The 18,268-nt window shown below is 42.6% G+C and overlaps 1 protein-coding gene across 8 annotated transcripts in view; it reads right to left on the minus strand.

Annotated features, from left to right (window-relative positions):
- Positions 1 to 18,268, minus strand: part of Sox5 (SRY-box transcription factor 5) — a 974,603-nt gene that overhangs the window by 591,774 nt on the left and 364,561 nt on the right. The window lies entirely within an intron of this gene.

The raw sequence follows: 18,268 nt of genomic DNA on the forward strand, positions 1-18,268 counted from the left end.
GCAAACTCAGAGATCCTGCCTGCCTCTGCCTCCTGAGTGCTGGGGTTACAGGTTCTCACAGCTGTGCCTTCTCCAGATCAATACACTTTATCACATGGAACTCTTTCATGTTACCACCAAAGTCTCAGCACTGCTCTAAGGCCGTGGCTGTCACTTAAAACCTGTGAAGGAGCTAAGACAATGCAGCAAACTTAGGTATATAGGGTACTTTCCCACGAATGGTCAAGCAAATAGAACAGAGTGTTTTTCAATAGTATCTCCATTCTTTGAAAGGTCCACACATTTATATAGCATATATTGATCATATTGACCTATGGTTATGCTGCTCCAGCTTCCTCTGGTGCCAACATCTTCCTCCAGTGTCATGGCTTTCTTTTAATTGTTATTAATAACTCGCTGAGTCCAGCCCTCATAAGCATGGGTGTGTGGCCAACTACTAGGGTATGAGCATCCACCAGAGTTCTCATTCTCCCTCTCCCTCTCCCTCTCTCTGTCTCTCTCTGTCTCTCTCTGTGTCTCTCTCTGTCTCTGTCTCTGTCTCTCTCTCTACCATCCACTGGGGTATGAGCATCCACCAGGGTTCACTCCCCCTCCCCTTAGTAACATCAACTGTCAATACCTCCTCCCTTAAGGATAAGTCATTGGAAGCCCTTCCCAATCCCTGCTGGAGTAACAATGGCTTGGTGATCACAACGGCTGAGAGTTGGTGTACACAGTAGCCATATCACATAGGACAAATAGTCTGTGATATTATCTGCATTATATTTCCTTTGTGCTTGAAAAAAAAAACTTCAGTAAGTTTAACATCTCATCCTATCTGCCTAACTAGAATTAAAAATAGCAATCCTGAAATTCAAAATAATGTAACTCTTTGGTTTATATTTGACCTTTGGCAACACAAAGCCACAGGTTCACAGAACATTTGTCTCTTGAAGCTTAACATGCACTTCATTGCATAAATCCTTTTATTAATAACTTTGGTTTGATTTTATGAATCTCTTTTCTACTTGAAAAATGAGGAATTATTTATTCAGGTCATTGGGTTGTGATCTCTATAGTTTAAATTTGAGTCTTCTCCAAAGATCCACATGGTTTGAACAACTGGCTCCTGCTTTGCAGCTACTGGATGCTGGTGGGGCCTTTTAAAATGCTGCTCTGCTGGGAGGCCTGCAATCCACTAGAGGGTGTGTGCTGGTTGGCACAGAAGACCCGAGTCTCTTCCTTCTTTTCCATTTGTGTCTTGCCTATGAAGCAACCAGCTTGGCTCTACTACACCTTCCCATCCATTGTCACTGTGAACGAGAACCTCGAAAACACTGAGCCACAACAAACCTTTCCTCTTCCTAAGTTGGTTGGCATATGGGTATTTGTAATAGTAAGAGAAAGCCAAATAATGCCCCAAGACTGGTCTCTCTTTTCTTTTCCATGAAATCTGAACATGTTCTCTGGTTGTAATCTGGATATTGCTATTTGAAAATGTTTCATTTCTGAGTGCTCAGATATTTGTGTTTTGTAGAATGAAACGCACTAGTAAACTCCATGGGAAATCTCTGAGATCCCATGGGGCCAGGTATCTGTCTCCCTTACTTATCACCGAGTCCCCAGCATGGTGATATAACTAACCTGGTCTGTGCTATTTTTCATTACATGAAAGTCTAACTGGGGTCACATTAGGAACCAGTGTGCAGAGAAGAGCTCATGCTTTTATACACAAAACCCCTGTTCTTGAGCAATCAGGAAAGATGCTGGATAGTTTGTGCTAGTGTTAATTTTCCACTTGATACAATGTAAAGTCGTCAAGAATAGAGTCTCATGAAGAACTTTCTCAGTTGTTTTCCCTGTGAGCACACCGGGCTGTGGTAAGGATAGATTGCCCTGACTGTGTTCACTGATGTGGAAGAACAGAACATCTGCCCACTGTGGGTGGCACCATTCCCTAGATTTGGGTCCTGAACGGTCCCAAAGTACAGAAACTGAACTCAGCACAGACATGTCTGAGTTCATTCTCTCTGCTCTGGCATGTGCATGTCCAGCTGCTTTGCCTCTTGTGCCTGCCACACTGGCCCCCTCCCCCACCCCTGCCAGTGATCGACTGTTTCCCGGGACTGTGAGCCTAACTCTTTCTCCCCTACATTGCTTTTGTCAGGATATTTCACTGCAACAACAGAAAGGAAACCAGAACATTTTAGTAACTTATGATTGAGGATGAAGGAAGCTGCACAGAAGGAAGAGACCTTGCAGATAATATGAGGAGCCCTTCATCCTAACTCCTGCAGAGGAGAGGGGTGGGTGTGGATAGGAAATAACCAAGTTCCTTGTTGTGTGGATCTCCAGCGTAAAGAGACTAGTGTCTAGCTTCCTTTACGGTATGCAATAATACAGCAACGGTGCAGATTACCCCAGGCAAACCTGAATGGGGAGATAGGGCCACAGGGACAGATACACCGGGGTCAAGACCAGAAAGAAGGGGTTGCTTCTTCTTTAGCAGAGGTCTTACAGTTCAGGAAAAGTGCTGATGGTCCCTGAGTGCTGTTATTGGGAGAGCCAATTACCAGCCACAACACAGCCACTGTGAGTGAGGCCATACGAGACCTGCAGGACAAATGCCTATGATTGGCGACCCTGCCAGGGCCTTGTGACAGCAGCTCCGAACAAAATCAGCAAGGGCTGAAAACAGGCAGCACAGTTCACGTTCTCTCCCATCCTTGACAGTTAAACACATCAATATCAATGTCCCAGCACCAAAATGTCGGAGTAATTACTTCCCGACCTACAATTAAAGCGTGCCGCAATTTTCAGTCCTAACAGCCGGTTCTGTCTGAGTCATACATTGAACCAATTAAACTTAGAATCTCGGTGTCTGAACGGGTGACTTCTAATGGAAGGGGCGAAAGCTCGTGCCCTCCACATCCAATCATATCTCTGTTTGGTAAAATCAGTGGGTGGGGGCGGGGGTTCAGCTGAAAGACTTGGAAGCCGGCCCATCCCAGCAGATTGCGCTGGGTAGAGATAACGCTAGCCTGTCTAGGTATGATCGGTGCCAATGACTCCGACTAAAATTAGAAGAAAGGAGACAGTACCTTGGCTCAGGCTTGTGTTGGAGACAAGACTCTATCTCCTGTTAAAGCCAAATGGTGGCAATTCAATCCCTGCCTGCCAGTGGCACCGCCACTGCCTAGCAATCAGAAGGCGTTCAGGATCCAGTGCACCTAACAAGAGAGGCCATTTCTTAGATTAGTCACTTAGTGGAGTGGATCTCAAGTGCCAGGAACTCAAAGGCATACGTGCATGCATTCTCAAAGCAGCAGGTGACTTCCATGCTGTGTGCAGAGTGAAGCAGACACAGTCCCGGCAGAATCCAGGACTGCACTGATCTGTGGCAGGTAAGGGAAATTAGTCCTTTATTAATATTAGTCTGCCAAAGGAAAACCATAATGACAAAACACACTGGCATAATGACCTCATTCCTTACCCTCAAAACACCACCCAAAGACCAACAACACTTCTCTCGCATTTCAACAAATATCATTTTGCTCTAATCTCAGATGTGTCACGAGGCACCATGCCATTGTGGAATGAAAACTGGGCCAGGAATCAGGAAATCTGGGCACATTTTTTTTTCTGGATCTGTCATGTATTAACTCTATAAAATGTACAAAATCTAAGCTCTCTGTACGTTGGTTCCCTGTCCACAAACCCATGATGCAGCCTTACAGAGCTACAATTTCTGTGAGTGGCAAGAGTAACTTTGAAATTTTGTATCGTAGTGCATGTTAATAGTAAAGTATCCATCCGTCCTGAGTCTGTGGGCAGGAATGGTTTGCTCCAGCATCTCCGCAGTGTCCTGGTTCCTTCAGGAATTTAGGCTCTAGGGGCTGACCCTGTTACTCTTTGGGGTGCACATATCCATGCACATGCATACAAAAGGGTGTGAGGAGTCCATATATGCAGCAAAGAGTCATGTACACATCCATATATGCACACAAAGATGGGTAAATACATCCATACATATACACAAAGAAGATTACACACATGTACACAAAGAAGTGTATACGCACATGTACACAGTCACGCACACACACACGTACACAAAGAAGGGTTCACACACATGCACACAGTCTCACACACACACACGTACACAAAGAAGGGTGCACACACATGCACACAGTCATGCATACACACATGTACACAAAGAAGGGTTCACACACATGCACACAGTCATGCAGACACACATGTACACATAAAGGGGTATACACACATGCACACAAAGAGTCATGTACACACATACACAAAGAGGAGTGCACATGTACATACATGCACACAGAGCCCACCACACACACACAACAGGTTTTTTTTTCATTTAACACAGGTAAAAGAATTCTGCTACTATCCCTAATTCCAGGTCCCTAGGGCCCTCGAGTGATGAGCCACACATTACTTAAATACTCCTGTTGAGAACAGCAACCCGTGTCTCAGCAGAGAATCAGAAGTCAAGGGCCATTGACCAGAAGTCAAGGTCTGGACATGTGTTCCTCCTTTGGTGCCTGATGTGGTGATCTGACTTCCCGCTCTCTGGGTAGTACTGGACCATGGCAGAACTCTACTTAAGAACGACAACTCCCTGGCCCCTGGTTCTGGAAAGACTCAGTGAAACAGTATTCGGCAAAACCAGAACGGGGAAGTGGGAAGGGGTGGGAGGGAGGACAGGGGGAGAGAAGGGGGCTTACGGGACTTTCGGGGAGTGGGGGGCTAGAAAAGGGGAAATCATTTGAAATGTAAATAAATTATATCGAATAAAAAAAAAAAAAAAGGACGACAACTCCCAGGATGCTCTGTGACATGACCCTTTCCCTGGCTGAAAGTGGCTGGAGCTCCACTCTGAGTCCCTCCCTGATTGAGGCTTCTGAGCAAGGCCTACAATACTTCTGTTAAATGTCATTGGTACTGAATTGTTTTGAGAACCTGACTTGTGAAAGTTATAGACTCTCAAGTCTGGTGAAAATATTTCCAACAACTCAACACTGTAATTAAGGTGGAAAGAAATATTATCCAGTTTAAAGTTGCAGGTGCTTTTTAAGGGACAAATAGGCCTCATGATGAAGTATCTATATATGAATTTCAATTATCTTTGGAATTATACTTTATTCTTCTGTTGTATTGAATTAAAATTAAACTTGATACATCTATTTATGAAGAAATATATATATGTATATGTGTGTGTATACATATAGCCTTCACATTATTTCTGTAGTGATAATATTAATTTTGTTATTTTGTTATCAGAAAGTTGCAAATACCTTCAAAATCTAATAGAATCCATTAATGTATTACTTTTCTGCAAATTATCTTGACAGATTTCATGTCATGTTAGTCAGTCCCCTGCTGCAGAATGAGGTAGTCTAGTTGTATTCTGGGCCACATAGACATGAATTCTAGAACACTTTTATTCAGATAATTTCCTAGCTGTGTGGCTTGGGAAATCAGAGGCCAGCACTGGATAGTTTAAATGCCCTTAGGAATAACAGAGTTTCACTCTTTCCATATACATTTTACAACTTCTTCAAACATGAAACTTTTTACCATTAATGGTTGGAAAACAAGCTACTGGTTCAAAGTCTCTAGGCTACGCAGCATTGCTGCTAATCCATCATGGTCCCTCAGGGCTGTCATTAGGTTTGATATAAGGGTTGTCTCCAAGTCACTGGCACCCTGGCTCTAGATTCTGCATGGCTGCTCCGTGCCCTGGGCCTGTCACTTCCTGGGTAGCTCTGGCTAGTGTAAAGATCTCCTCACACATGCTTGGGGCTAACTAGTGCTGCTCTGCCTCCACCATACATTCTTAACATGGAGTTTGACGTCTACCACGAAACACTCGGCCCTCAGTTGGCATTAAATCTTGATCTCCCTATGAAGACTTCTGAAATTTATTGGAGTTCTACAGTCAGTGTGTTTGCTCGATCCCACTGTGCAAGCAGCAAGAGTTGGATTGCTAATCATTATTCCTTATCTACAGACAAGGCTAGCAACTTATAGTAAAGGCTCAGGAAAAGCTGGTGGGTTGTGAGGGAGAGCCATTAGCAGCAGAGGTCCTTGCTACTCTGTTGCGGATTTTCATTTCCTCTTAGACTTCAGGGATGGAATTCTCTCATCTACAGTAAACATTTTCCCAGCACTAACAAAGGATGGAGGAGGTGTCCACCTGTTCTATTCAAGGCACAGATGTTAACTTTGTACTTTTCAACTTCACGTGAATTTTTGAAGTAGTTTGTGACATAAGTAACTATTGCAAACTTAGTATGCATGGCTCCTCAGAGCTGTTACCCAGTCCGCCATGTATTAGTATGTCACGGAACCCTGATGCAGAAAATAAAACAATGTGTCTGCATGACTATTAGCTGATCTACTGGCCTTTGGATGTCAACAAATGTGGACTAGTGTCCTTGGACCTGTTGATTTCTTCCCATCTGGACAGGTCCTTGGTCTCAGACTGTCATAACATTATTAAGACATTGTCTGGTTAATTAAAGCATTTCAATCAATTCTAATTGTCTCGTATTTCTTCATGAAAACCATTATATATAATATATAATTATATGATATATATGAGATGGGGAGAAGAAGAGGGAGAGGAGAGAGGAAATGTACAGACACACACATGTGTTTATATGTTAAAGCTTGAGGTCAACCAAGCCATGCGCCTTGCACCTTGAATCTTCCAAACAGGGTCTGCCACTGCCCCAAAACTTGCCAGTGAGGCCAGGCTGCTGTCCTAGTGAGCCTTGCTCATCTCTAACTTTCACAGCACATGCCCCACACCCGGCTTATAAAGCAGGTCTGGGTGTCTAATGCAGGTCCGTGTACTTGTGCAGCTGGCACACTCCTGACTGAGATGTGGCCCCAGCCTCGGGTCCTACATTATTAACACGGACATCTCAAAGCCATGCTCCCTCCTCCATGGATCACAGCAGAAGTACACAGCACTGGTGGACCCTGCCTGTGAGGCTAACATTTATCATTTCTTGGGTTCTACTGCTAAGTGCCTCCACTATAAAAGCACCACCCTCTTGTCGCTAATACACATTATTGAGAGATAGAATTTTGTCACCGTGTGAACAAAACACTGATCATTTTTTCAACTATCAATTTCAAACCTGCTTGACGATCCAGGATGAAACAATCATTACTGTAATATTACAAATATTTACTATCTCTATCATTCCTTCTATTTATTTAGTTTAAAATTTTGTGTTTGTGTTTCTGTGTGTGCAGGAGCATGTGCATGCATGTGTGTGTGTGTGTGTGTATGTATGTATGTGTGTCTCCCTGGGTGATGTGCTGTATCACATGCTTGCAGTGTCTATAAAGTCCAGAAGGGAGTGATAACTCCTCAGGAATTAGAATTACAGTCAGAGATGAGCTGCCAGTGTGGTCCTGGGTCACCTGAAAAAGCAGCAAGTGTCGTTCATTCGTCATCCTAGAAATCATCACCTAGATGTCATCACCTAGACGCCATCACCTAGACGCCATCGCTCCGGTCCTGCTTCTTCCACGGACTGGGCAGTGTCCCACTGTTCAAACGGATTTTCTTTACATCCTTGCTTACTTATTCAGTAACTTTAACAACTTTACGGAAATTTAAGTCTGGCCTGTCACTGGCACCATTTTCCTAGCCCGCAGGCCACACGGTATACAGTCAAAAGCTGTCTCAAGTTGTCTGTGTTCTCTTCTGGCAGCTCCACATTACAATGCTCAGCACGCACTCCTCGGGGTTCAACCCTGGAATTATCGGTGTCCACAAGGATTCTCGGTTTCTCTTCTCAAGAACTATCTTAGGGTTTACTGCTGTAAACAGACACCATGACCAAGGCAACTCTTTTTTTCTTGTTTTCTCCTTTTTTTATTATTTGATATATTCTTTATTTATATTTTAAATGATATCCCCTTTCCCGGATCTCCCCTCCCCGAAAGTCCCATAAGCCCTCTTCCCTCCCCCTGTGTCCCAATCACCCCCTTCCCACCTCCCTATCCTGGTATTCCCCTGCACTGCTGCACTGAGCCTTTCCAAGACCAGGGGCCTTCCCTTCCTTCTTCTTGGGAATCATTTGATATATGAATTGTTTCTTGGGTATTTCGAGCTTCTGGGCTAATATCCACTTATCATTGAGTACATACTGTGTGTGTTCTTTTGTGATTGGGTCGCCTCATTCAGGATGACATTCTCCAGTTCCACCCACTTGCCTAAGAATTTCATGAATTCATTGTTTTTAATAGCTAAGTAGTATTCCATAGTGTAAATATACCACATTTTTTGTATCCATTCTTCCATTGAGGGATACCTGGGTTCTTTCCAGCTTCTGGCTACTATAAACAGGGCTGCTATGAGCAAAGTGGAGAATGTGTCCTTATTACATGGTGGGGAATCCTCTGGGTATATGCCCAGGAGTGGTATAGTGGGATCCTCTGGAAGTATCATGCCCAGTTTCCTGAGGAGCTGCCAGACTGATTTCCAGAGTGGTTGTACCAGCTTGCAACCCCACCAGCAGTGGAGGAGTGTTCCTCTTTCTCCACATCCTCGCCAACACCTGTTTTCTCCTGAGTTTTTGATCTTAGCCATTCTGACTGGTGTGAGGTGAAATCTCAGGGTTGTTTTGATTTGCATTTCCCTGATGACCAAGGCAACTCTTATAAGGACAACATTTCGCTGGGCCTGGCTTACAGGTTCAGAGGTTCAGTTCATTATCATTAATGCAGGAACATGACAACATCCCAGCAGGCCTGGTACAGGAGGAGCTGAGAGTTCTACATGTTCATCTGAAGGTTGCTAGTGGAAGACTGACTTTCAGGCAGCTAGGATAAGGGTCTTTAAGCCCACACCCACAGTGACACACCCACTCCAACAAGGCTACACCTTCTAGTAGGGCCACTCCCTGGGCTGAGCATATGCACTCAAGAACAGTGCTTGGTGTGACGATCTCGAGACCAGGTATGCTCACCACTCTCAGGCATGGATATCTGTTTCCAGGCTTCCCTTGCAGATAGACCTAGGGTATAAGTATAGACACGCGCACCTCTATTTCTTTATTGGTATGCATAGCTGTGATACATACTCTTTTACCAACCTCTTGGGATGAAGTCCAACTCAACAGGGTTCTTTCAAGACTCCTCCCTTCCTTTTACATTAAGTGAGAAAAGGCAGTTTCGGCCCACATGTCTACACTATCTCCGAGTTGCTTCCCTAAGCTCTAAATTTCACTATGAGAAGAGCAGCATCAGTGGCCGGTAGTTTATGAAATGCAACTATAGGAATTAGACTATATGGTTTAACTTACTGTTTGGTTGATGGGCAGTACCAAGGATTGAACCTACAACTTTTATGTGTCCAGGGCATAAAGCCTACTTGCCTATTCCTTTCCCTTTGAACATTTGATTCAAAAGTTCAAAAAGCGTTTAGTGACACTGACACCTTCTCAATCTTCTCTACGGTTCCTGGGAACAGAGTGTCCATTGCTCGTTATATTTTCTGTCTCTCTTCACCTCGGCTGCCTGCTACCTTGCTTGTTCTCCTGGCCCATGGGATTCCGCCGTGGAAGGATTCTGCCGTGTTCTGGGTCCTTGTTCTGCATAAGAACCCTGAGGTCATTTTAGACGTTGGTGTCCCTAAATAACCTAAGACACGTCCATTTTCATTTTACTTAATAAGATCCTAGGAATAGAATTATGGGTCAGAAGACAGAATGGAGGGAAGATTCACCGGCTAGCTAACATCCCTCCACATAGTGAGGGTTCTATGCCTGTGGCCTTCAGCAGCGTGTGAGGATCCATGAGATCTGCTAAACCCCAAGGTGCTTTAGCAGAGGCAGCAGAAAGTATCCTATGAATGGTTACTTAACATTTAACTTCTCTTACTGTCCATGGAAATAACATTTAAGAAAAAAATTTAAATATAATGTACAGAGGCCTGGGGAATTACACTTAGGACAGGTAATAGCTGGTTCTATCCCATTTGGGATACGATGCACAGCAGTCTTTTCTTTAGAAGGACACGAAGCAAGGCTTCTCAATGACCCCCCCCCATGGACAAGATTAAATTGCACCTTTTATATCGCTAAGATCTTCTGCCATGGAACAAGAAGCGGCATGCAGTGATGAGTTATCTGCTTAAGTGTCTGTCTTCTGTCAGCTGTTTCCACTCTGAAGTAGAGACCATACATTAATCGATGCATTTATCTCAACTGCCGGCACGACATGCAACATATACATTTCTCTGATAAGATTTTACTAATAGCATATTAAAATACTCCTCCCCCCTACTTCCAGAGCACATTCTTATAAGATACCCCCCAAAGTATTCAGACACCAAGTATTCATCCTTTTCACCAGCACAGTAGGGGGGGGGGCAGTTTCATTTTTATGTCTACTCTAGAGTCAAGGACACAAAACTCAGGGAAGACAAACTCCTTGAATAAACGGGCAGATTGTGATGAAAGCATCGGGGTGGGGCTGGAACTAAGGGCTGTGGCATCCTGACGCGCTCTCTTCACTCCCCCTGGACAGCAGTGCAGAAGAAGTCTCCCTGACACCTATAGGATCTCCCATGCAGTCTTACATCATCTGCAGGAAGACCAGCAAGGACGCTGGTAAGCAGCCCAAGCATGCTAACACGTTACCCCAAGAAGCAAAGGAAAGGCGGTAGACTTATGGACCCCGAGTAATCATGAAAAGTTTTCTGAGATTTTCACCATTAGTGTCAGCAAAGCTGTGGCTCCATTGACATGCACAACCTTTATTAAATCCCTGTGGCTTACATGCAAGCATCCTAGTATCAGGTTCTTTTAAAGTCTGAAATGAAAAGACATTCTTTGCCCTCCTGGCCTCATCCACGTTTGCGTTCAAGTCTGTTCCTCCAGAACTCTACAGTCAGTGTGCTGCATTCCCGTAACTCCCTAGGAGGGCGGCGTCACATTGCTTATCCCAAAACATCATATCAGCTATAAAGACACATATGCATGATAACCTGGATCCAATTTGCTCTGTTTGTACTTAAGGTAAAATCAAACACCGTGTTAGCTCTTAAAAATGACAATATCGTAGCATCTGCGTTGGTGTCACCCAATTGATACGGCAGCCCTGGTCGCATTTGCTTTCCCGGCAAAAGAAAATTACCTGTAATGCGTGGTTTAAATAATTACTTTAAAACAAAAGCTTCTTCTCTGCCTTCCTTATTTATCTGTGGAGAGCAGCTCAGCAGGGCTGTGTGTTTCAATAAAATTGCCTTCAGACTGCTAATGGCGGGGCGTCTGTTAGCCTGGGCAAAAGCAGTGGCAGTCTGACTCCTATTCCTAATATTGGGAGTTAGCCCAGGCACCTAGGAGCCAGAACTCTGCTGTGCATTTGACTATGTTATCAACACTTTGCTCGCTAATGACGCTAGTGACAGCATTTCAGTACGACGGGTCAGACGTAAATAGGGAAGCTTATAATTGTGCTCACAGAACCAGAGAAACTCCTTCCTCCCCTCCCCCACCCCAAATCCCATTTATAAACACATCAGTTGGTGTTAAGCTTCACCACTGGGAATCAGGCATACCTTTCTGCTCAGTACTCTGCTTGCACCTTAAATGGAGAGCATCCAGAAGGCACCTGACGGACTCCTGTTCACTGAGTGACAACAGAGAGGTTTCCTGTGGTGTGCCTGTGTGCCAACTACCCAGCAGAAGGTCACACTGGCGATTCCCCATGGCTTTTATTTTCTCCAGAGAAATATAGAGCCAGGCTCACTGTTTGCCAGGTATTCCTACCACCAGGAAGCAGCAGTGTTAAAATCCCTCCCACCTCTCCTGTGGAGTAGCCACAGGCAAGCAAGCAGAACACCTGTGTCTGCTCCTGTTTCTGGGGACGCCCTAGGCAAGCAAGTACTCGCGGATTAGCCAGGATGGCACAGGGCTCCACTCTTCTACCTTGCATTTCTGCCCAAACACTTCTAGGGTGCCATGGGATCTCGGTTTGGTTTGGCAGATCTCTAGAACATCGCTGCATTTCACTACTAAGAAAATAGTTTAAATCTTTCATAAGCTCACAATTTGACAGAAAATATATGGAAAAAAAAAATAAACCAACAAGAGTGAGTCTTCCCCATCAGGAAGTGTATCACCAATGCTGGCTATCACTTCCTCTTAGGTTTAACCCAGCCGCCCTCAGGAATGGGGTTGCCTCTTCTGAGATGGATACAGAGTTTCCATATCATGGGCAGAGTCTGCAGCAGCTGATCTTAAACCAGCAACTGCGGAGAATGATATACCCAGTTGATGCAATGAATTCCTCGTGGTCAGGATCTATGATTAAGGAACCATCAGCACATGTAGTAGCGTGGTTTAGCTTGCTACTCATCCACTTACACCGCCTTCCTCCCACTGCAGAGGCGACTGCCATGAACTTTTAATTCTTTTAGCTCCATCCTTTATCTCCATGCTGGTTTCCAGATTCTCTGGGAAGAGCTATTTCCTTAGTAAGTTCAGAGTCCCACCTAAGGCAGGAAGAATTCGAGAACGAATCACTTCCCTTTGTTCCAAAGTAAGTTAACTTAGAAAACAACTACTTTTCCTGATTCCCGTATTTGTGGGCATTCTGGTTTGACCTCCGTTATCCAGCAGTGAAAACTGCCCGTTACTCTTGAATCTCCTCAAGCCCTACTCGTGGAGTCCGTTTCCAGGTGTGTCTTCTGTCTCTCCCTGGAAGCTACTACCTTCACCTGGACCTGTCTGCTTCCCTCCTTAGGATGCGCAGGCCCCCTCTCTTCCAACTCACAGTCCCTCCGATGTCAAACAGCCTCCCACCAACACTGCGCTAATGTATTCGATCCTCATCCACTCACATCCACACTGAGTAATCACTCATCCAGCCCTACCACTTGCCAGCACAGTCCAGCCCTACCACTTGCTTCTTCAGCGGCACCCCAAGTCTGACAAGTCACGGCAAACCGTGAAGCATGAAGATTCAGAGTTCCCCAAGGACTGCACACAACTCGCCTTTCCACTTAGATGCATCATAAATGTATACGAACTACATTCACAGTGACTCAAACTGCAAGAAGATACCAGAACCTTAATTGCATACTCAGCAACCCTCCCAGCCTCCAACACCTGTAAGGAGCAAAACTGTATGCCTCGCTCTAAGTCCAGCCCACACACTGTTATTCATGGAACTTTCTCTTTTATCTATGAACACTTGGAGAATGAGGCTCTCCTTCATATAGTCTGTGATGCAGTTCACAAGAGGATCATTTATTTGTGTTACTTCTCCAAGACAAATCTACTCAGCACAGTCTACAGCTAGAGGCTCTTTGAGAATCATGCTAGAAGGACTTGTTTTTCGGTGAGAAGCAAAAGAATGGGGTCGCGCTTTCCACTCATTCTAAGAGCTAAACATAAGTAAATTAAGGGGCACAAGAGGACTTTTCGGGTGCAGCATGTAAACAGTGAGCTGGGGGTGACCTTTGCACTGCTGAGAGATGAATTTGAGAAAGCGAGAGCAAGTGTGAGTTAAGACTCCAGGGGACTAAGGAGAGAGCTCAGTGGTTTCAAACACTGGCTGCTCTTGGACAGGACCCAGATTCTGTTCCCAGAACCTGCATGACAGTTCACCACTGTCTCTAACTCTAGATGTTGGGATCCAGCGCCCTCTTCTGGCCTCCACAGGCGCTGCATGCACATAGCTCACAGACATACATGCAGATGACACATACATACACATAAAATAAAACTAAGTACATCTTTAAAAAAAAAGACTTTAGAGAGACCTTGTATAAAGTAAGAACTAAGATTAAAAGAAAATTATTTGAGATGAGGAGTTCTGAGTATTTGAACAATGGAGGTAATTTCTATCAAAAAGGGAGAAACTGAACATACTTCAAGGGTAGAATCTAGCACCCACATGATCAGAGGATGTAGGACTGAGCCACTGACACTCAAAGGGGGCAGACAAACTTCTTCAACAGCTAGCCAAAACAGGTTCGAATCTCTCCAGACCAAACACAACTGAGAAACTGTGCTCAGCAGGAATAATCTAAAGAATAATGTTAACTATCTTACCCACGTCTCTGCTTAACCCTAACAGTGATTTTAACTCTTTCTACTAAAAAATAAAAATAAAAAATTAAATTAGAGGATCTAAGAATTTTGAGGAAAGAAAATAAAACTAAATAGTCATATATATGTACATGTATTTTAGTATATAAGGAAAACATTTATGCTTATAACTATGTAATAGGAATCTAAGACATAATAATTTACTTACAATCTGTAATCATTTCTTAAGTATATTTCACTATGTGAGGAAAATTCATATTTATATCTCTCTATATATAATAGAAATCTAGGACTTACATAATTATAATTTTTAATCATTTCTTACTATACTGATTTTAAATTTTTGGAAAATCCCTGGTGGAGGCTTCTGACAGCTGAGGACTGATCACAGAGAGAGGGCTCGCCGTCCCTCAATGACCTTCCCTCGTCACCTTGATTCATCACAGGAGAGGCGGGATAATAGCAGGAATTACTCTGTTTTCTAAGTCTCGATAGCGTTGTCTCCAAGCTAACAATTTCTCTGAAAACATGCGTGGATATTTCCCTCTGTTATTTACCTGAAATAATAGCCTTTGTTCCTCATTTGCCAAATCAACAGTTGTGACTAAAAAAGGCAATTCCTTCACGCAATGTCTATTTCTAACTATGGACACAATAGCTTAACAAACACAAAAGAAATTATAGAGACAAAAGCAACCCTGCATGTTTTGGAGTGTTTGATCATCTGGTGATAAATGCAGATTACGGACCTCTACTCACCCAGCTGGTAAACTTCAGGGTAGCGTCCATGATCCATGCTCTCTAATTCCTGCTAAACCATGTACTTATTTAAAAATTATAATAAACCTACCCCATTTTTTCTTTTCATCAGCAGTCATATACTACATGCCTTTATAATAAAACCATAATGTTAATTTTCAAACAACCACCCCTTTTCAAATAAAATATAAAATTCAAAAGCTTTTGTAAATTTCCACAAAGCTCTTTGGCTTTAGTCAGAAACTCTAAATGGTAAGCAAATGTAAATTTCAGATGTGCAAAGCAATTAATCAGATGATCACAGTTTTAAACATTATTTATCATAGTTAAAGTTTCTTTTATGAAACAAGGTATACAGAAAAAAATAGTGTGGCTCAAATTCCAAAGAATTCTCTGCATTAAAGACACAGAAATGAAAATCATACTCAGGACTCTGAGGGGACAGTGTCACCCTTATCAGCACTCGTCCGAGTCTGTTTTCACACAATTTATACACTTTTTATAAGATCATTTTAAAGTGCTGCATGCTGCCTGTTGCATATGCTAAATGTGTGTAACATAAGATTGGTCTTGTCCACTGAAACCTCTTTAGTTCTACATGAGAGTCCTAACTTGGTAATAGTCACAGTCTCTGCCTGCTGCCAGCTGTGCAATGACATGTCACCGTCCTGGTCAGTCCTGTGCTTCCCTGTCCCACCCTCAACTCCGAAAGTTTGCCAACACCCCAAGCACAAGCTCCACTTCTGCTCTTCCCACAGGAGGTGTAGCTTCCCTGTGGGCCTGATGCCTTCTTCTCTCTGGGGGCGTCTCTGCACTCCATTTTTTTTAAATCACAGAGGATTACCCCAGGCAGTGTAATTGCCCTTCATTTTTTTCCTGTTTTATTTTCTTACTTAGTACTTATCCCATCCCATATATCTATGTGTATATATATATATATATATATATACACACACATACATATACATATATACATATATATACACATACACATAAATGTACATATATACACATATACATGTATACATGTATACACATATATTCATATACACACATAAACATACACATATACATGCATACATGATACATACATATATACACATAATATATACATATATTCATATACACATGTAAACATATATACACATATGCTCATATACACATATACATGCATATATACATACATAATGCATATATAATATGTACATACATAATGCATACATATATACATATGTACCTACATATGTACACACACATATATGTACATATATACATATACATAAGATACATATACATCTAAGAAACATAAATAATAAAATATAATGTATTATATTTTAATATATTATTTTATATATTTAATATATTATTTATATTTTAATGTGTATTATTTTATATATTTAATATATATTAACCTTTTACTTGTATTTCTGTAAAATAGCTTTTTCTTAAAATGAACCGATAGAAAATCATACTTTTATCTAAAACTTCTCTAGAGAAGCAACACTTGATGAAATATGATGCCCCCAAACAAAAGCTCTTGATTTCCTCAAATATCAACACAATTTGAGGTGAAATACATTAGTTACATTCCTTATAAAACTACAAGCCGGGATGGTGCCAAGCGTGACAGAGCTCGGAGCTCGGTGTGCAGCTAGATCTGTGTTCTGTAGCTTGTAAGCCTGACATTGCAACCGGCATCGAGGTAATGCACAGACACTTGGCTCTGTCAATCTGATGGTTTAGGATTGTCAAGTAAGTAGCTTCACTGCGGCTCTTTCTACCTTTAAAGATGCTGTGATCCCTTCTTCCTTCCCAACTTTGCTTCAAACAAGAAAATCTGAACACTGCATGAGGCCACCATCTCTATCCTAGCTTCTTAAACTGGGAGGTGGGAAGGAAGATCTGGTTACAATGGAAGGTCTCGTACCTTGTGAGTCAAAGCATCCATTACAGGCAAGCATGGAAGGTACTGAGCTGGCCATGGCCCTGCTTACCAAGGCTTCCTTGGGTTACTTCCCTGCTGTCTGGGTTCTGAACACACTGAGCACTGTGTGCCATGACCACAAGCAATGCTGCCCGCAGCGCGCAGCTCAGGCTCCTGGATGCCATGGACTGCAATACTCATACAAAGTTCTCTGCTCCTACATAAACAAAGTTCTGATTATGGAAAAAAGCTTTCAGTATTTTCCAACCATTGTTACAAGTAAGAATCAAAATGTATTGCCCAATGTTTATTTCTTTTAATCGCCATGAATTTCTGTAATAGCCCTACATATACTTTCTAAATACATATTTATATAAAGTGGCAGTCTCAGAATGGTCCATTATAAAACCAAACCATTGATCAACTCTGAGAACCACTGAAGATGTCCTGTGGTATCAAATGTTCAGCCATGATTTAATTCGTTATATAAGAAATAAATAAGCATGCCTGTCCCCTGGTGCACAATTTCGCTTTCAGCTTTAATGAATGGCAAAGTTGTACGTATAATAAAGAGATGGCCTAAAATAAATTTCATTATAATTTATTATCAGTAGATGCTTGATTTATATACCTATGTACCTGGAATTTCATAAAAAATTTCTCAGGAGAGGAAAGAGTTATGGATGGGAAATTCTATAAGCTTTGATTTATATAATACCTGAATACCAAGAACATTTGCCACTCCTATGTGGTCGCTTTTGGTGTTTTCCTTGGTGGTATTTGTAAACAAAAACCGGGAAAGGTTTATCAATAGAACACTCCTTATGAAGAAAGGTCATACAAACATGGTTCTCAACTCTGCAACACCGTGTCAGATCCACTCAGACATCCAGTGGATATATCATTTTAAACATAGCATTTTGTGGAACTTATATTTAATCTAGGCGGGAACATTATTTAGCATATAGACAACATCAAGATGTCCCTCAAATTACTTTTAACTAAAAAGTGATATTCTTTCAAGGCATGGGCCAATAAAAAATTGTCCAATCTCTCTACACTCATACTTGAACACAACAAAATCCACTAAACACACATACAGAACCAGAAGCTCAGATCATACATGAGTGTCCATTTTTCGTGAAGTGCTGAGGTCAGACAGATCACAAAGGCATTGATCTCATCAAGTGGCAAATGCTGAAAACCCTCGGGTAAGGCACCTTGAAGGAGAGAAGCAGGTGGGCCGGGTTACTGAAACTCCTTAAGGGGAATTAGAAAGAGTGAGTCTTCTGAGTAGCTAAGCAATTAGCAGCCAGAGTTGGAATCACTGTTTAAGAAAACTGAAAAAGGGGCTGGAGAGATGGCTCAGTGGTTAAGAGCACTGGCTGCTCTTCCAGAGGTCCTGAGTTCGATTCCCAGCAACCACAGAGTGGCTCACAATCTATCTGTAATGGGGTCCTGAAGGAGCTAAAGGTGTTGGCAACCCTCATAGGAAGAAAAA

Source organism: Apodemus sylvaticus, chromosome 2, assembly GCF_947179515.1.
Source record: "Apodemus sylvaticus chromosome 2, mApoSyl1.1, whole genome shotgun sequence".
Lineage (NCBI taxonomy): Eukaryota > Metazoa > Chordata > Mammalia > Rodentia > Muridae > Apodemus > Apodemus sylvaticus.